General features: G+C 32.9%; 1 long non-coding RNA gene across 1 annotated transcript; it reads left to right on the top strand.

Annotated features, from left to right (window-relative positions):
- Window positions 1-277: 277 nt before the first annotated feature.
- Window positions 278-3,082, top strand: LOC149822335 (uncharacterized). Its single transcript, XR_016425905.1, has 3 exons — window positions 278-355; window positions 799-857; window positions 2,795-3,082. It is a non-coding gene; the product is annotated as an uncharacterized LOC149822335 (long non-coding RNA).
- The last annotated feature ends 454 nt before the right edge of the window (window positions 3,083-3,536 follow it).

Genomic DNA, 3,536 nt, shown 5'->3' with positions numbered 1-3,536 from the left:
GGTGTTTTCATCCATACATATGTTACATATGAAATGTGTACATTTTGTATATGTTTGTCTTATATTTTATATATAGGTTTCATTAGCATTTGTACACGCCATATTGTACTTTTTATATGTTTCAAGTTTCTATGCATATGCATATACATGATATACAGATGTATATATATACTACTAAAGTCCTACGCCCACCCCCTCTCAATTTTTTTATTTTTAGTGAATATTGCCCTTGTCCTACCAGTTCAGTTGTACGAGTGGTATCACATAGCTATACTCACATTCAATATGCTCAAATGATGGTTGACACTTGGACTCCAACTTTGCTTAAACATATGTGGTTGACAATTTTTCTAAGGTACTTGTATTTTTCATTTTATGTGGTTACGGAGAATAATCTTGTAAGCCATTTTAGTAATAACAAGATGTTCTTTTAAGCTATTTGTGTTTGCTGAAATAAAATGTTTAATAGCCCAACCTGGTCCAATTGTGTAGATCTGAATCTAAATACAATTTTTTATCAAATTGTTAGAAAATGTGCGAGATCTAGGTTGGACATCCATGATCTGTCTATCCATTCCCATTGCTTGTTACATCTTTTCCATTTTAACTTGAAAACACCATCGTGTTGCAAGTAAACTATCTACATTTAACAAAATATAGGAGTTTTTTAACAATGGATTGTCATCTTTGAAATGCTCATGGTAATTTTATCTAAATAATTATTTTGCTACCTACTTAAATTGGAATTTTGTTTACAATAACCTCATAATTTATTCTTATGTAGCTATCTTTTTTCAGGAGCTGAATTCCATATTAGCATGTGCATCCCTCGGCTCAACAATCGACATTACTCGAAGGTATGCCATTTTGGAATCTTTTTAATAGTAGCATAAAACATTATGTATAGTATTTAACCCTAAATAAAAAGTGGGGTAGTGTGGCTAGTTCAATGTGATTAACTTGGTTACCTAGGCATAGGTTCTTAATGTATATATCTTAGAGAGATTTGCTTTGTAGGTGTTTCAATTTTATGGTTATGGTGAAGTAGGTCAACTTCTTTATTGATTGATTTTGCATGTGCTATGAAGGTATATAAAGGGAATCATCTCAACTGTATGGATGCAAGAGATAGTTCCTTTTTCTTTTGCTTATATAAACATATGGTGCCTTTCTTCAGCGTTAGTGTAGTGATATTCACTTGTTGCATGGTTTCAAGAAAGTGTTTGTTTTTTTCATTGTCCTTCCAAAGACTATTCTTAGATAACTTTTAGAAGCAATTTTTGTCATACAATGTGGTGATAATTGTTTTTTTAGTAGGCTAAGAAAATAACTTAAACTAGGGATCAAGCACACACTATGTCACATAGGTGCGGGTACGGGTACGGATGCAGGGGTGTGGCACTTTAAAAAAGCTTGGGTGCGGGAAGTATATATATATATATATATATATATATATATATATATATATATATATATATATATATATATATATATATATAAATGGACTTGATTAGGGTTAACTAAATCTACTTTTGGATAGAAATGGACCTCGGTGTGGTTGACTTCACCTAACATAAAGGAAGTTGTGTCCAAGTGTTGCACCTGCACGCACCCGCCTGGGTGCGGGTGCGATGCCCTGTTAGAAGAGTTCGTGTGACATAGAGCATACATGTATGAACAATGTCTTAACACCTTGATTAGGCAATTGGAAAGTATCGCGCAAAACTTGGAAGCACAGGTGCAACAACTTGTCACCGTGATTTGCAGCTGACCAAAATTTGCTAACCTTTCAAAGTAAGTGCATTATATTTACATTGTTTTGAATATGCTAACCTTTTATTAGCATCTCAAATTGTGACATGGTTTGTTTATTTAATTTATAAGTGGCAAGTGACTTTGTGAAGACTAAGGATATTTTGGATGCTACCATTCATCTAAAGCGTTATTTGCTTTGGATGTGCTCGTCTACACTATGAATCATCTTTGTTTTGTGACCTTTCATGTTATGTTCATTTAAAGAAGTAATTGTTTATTGAACTATTTGTAGATATGTTGCATGGTGGCTTCCATCTTGATATATGCTTTTGTTGAATACTTTATGATGTCATTTGTTAAATGTACATGTTTAGTTTTTGGATTGCATAGTGTGGTAGGAATTAGTCTTTAAATATGGAACATGTATGTTGATGATATACAATTTTCAAGTGGCTCTTGTTAAGAACTTGATAACTTCACGTGTAAGGTAAGATAAAAACTTCAGGTGATATGTTGTCGCAAGGAATAATCAACACTAAATTTTAAAATTAGAAGTGCACAAACGAATTCTTTGACATAACCTGCCACTGAAAAATGGCATCTATTGTTTGGTGTGTTAATCTTACATTATTGTGAACGGATCATTTTCTTTATCTATTTCTAGTAAAATTGTCTTGCTAGGTGCATACCTTGTCACTCTTGTGAATTGATTTTCAGAGGTGGTCTAATGAAATGGAGATGAATAAAGTCTTATAAGAGAAATCAGGATGCAAAAGAAGGAGACGAGATACCTAAAATAAGGGATGAGAATTTATCATTTTCTACCATTAGACTTGCCCCAAAGTCTTTATGATCTTATGTCCTATCACCATCATGTCATGTTATCATCAACAATCTGCTAAAATAATTCTTGTGACTGAGCGCATCGATTTTTTTTTCTTTAATTGGTTGTAGATGGATGATACGTATCTTGGTTTAATTGGTTATCTTGATTAAAAGATAAAATATTGTACATCATGTTTTTTATTATATTCTTCAGGTCTTATCTGCTGAAAATTATCCTTATGGAGAGGTGTCTCAAAGGTGCTGATATGGGCATGGGGTTAGTTATCTCACTCCAAAGATGACGAAGGAAAAACATGCTGCTATGAGTTCTAGAAATGTTAAAACTGCAGTTCTTGGATAGAGGCCACAAAGTATGCTAGAGCTAACCATTCTCATTGAAAAATCAATGTTTGTAAACAAATTGATATGATGTATTAAACTTCAGTGTAATTTTTGTTAAGAAACTTCAGTATAATTTTTGTTAATAACATAATTATATGTTCATTTGTTGACAACATATTGTTTCAGAGTCATTTGGTTTCAGATATGTTATTTTGTTTTGATGTTCTGCCACTTTGGGATTAGAAAAAAATAAACTATTTGAATTACTGGCATTTGGAACTGCTAGTATAGGTGAAAGTGTTTAGCCTCTTTTGTGGCAGAACATTCTGTCAGTATTCATTTTAGTGATAATTCTATATTTAATGCAACAAAAAAGGCTAGCAAACTGGGCAGGATCTATACTAGCAGTAGTTGGGTATTGCTGCTACTGGGTTTGACCCGAACCCAACCATATGAAACCCTATAGTTTGGTGATAACAAGGAGATTTAATTAGAATCCAGGCCAAATTGAAAGGATCCGATTAATATATGGAGTCAGGTATGGTTTATAAAATTTCATACCAAACTCGTGCCCGACCCAAGTTCTGACTAATATCTGCAACTTTTCAATGTAT

The sequence above is a fragment of the Nuphar pumila genome, chromosome 11 (assembly GCF_984573655.1).
Source record: "Nuphar pumila chromosome 11, dmNupPumi1.hap1.1, whole genome shotgun sequence".
NCBI lineage: Eukaryota > Viridiplantae > Streptophyta > Magnoliopsida > Nymphaeales > Nymphaeaceae > Nuphar > Nuphar pumila.
Note: the sequence above shows the minus strand (reverse complement) of the source record. Positions and strands in the feature narration are given on the sequence as shown.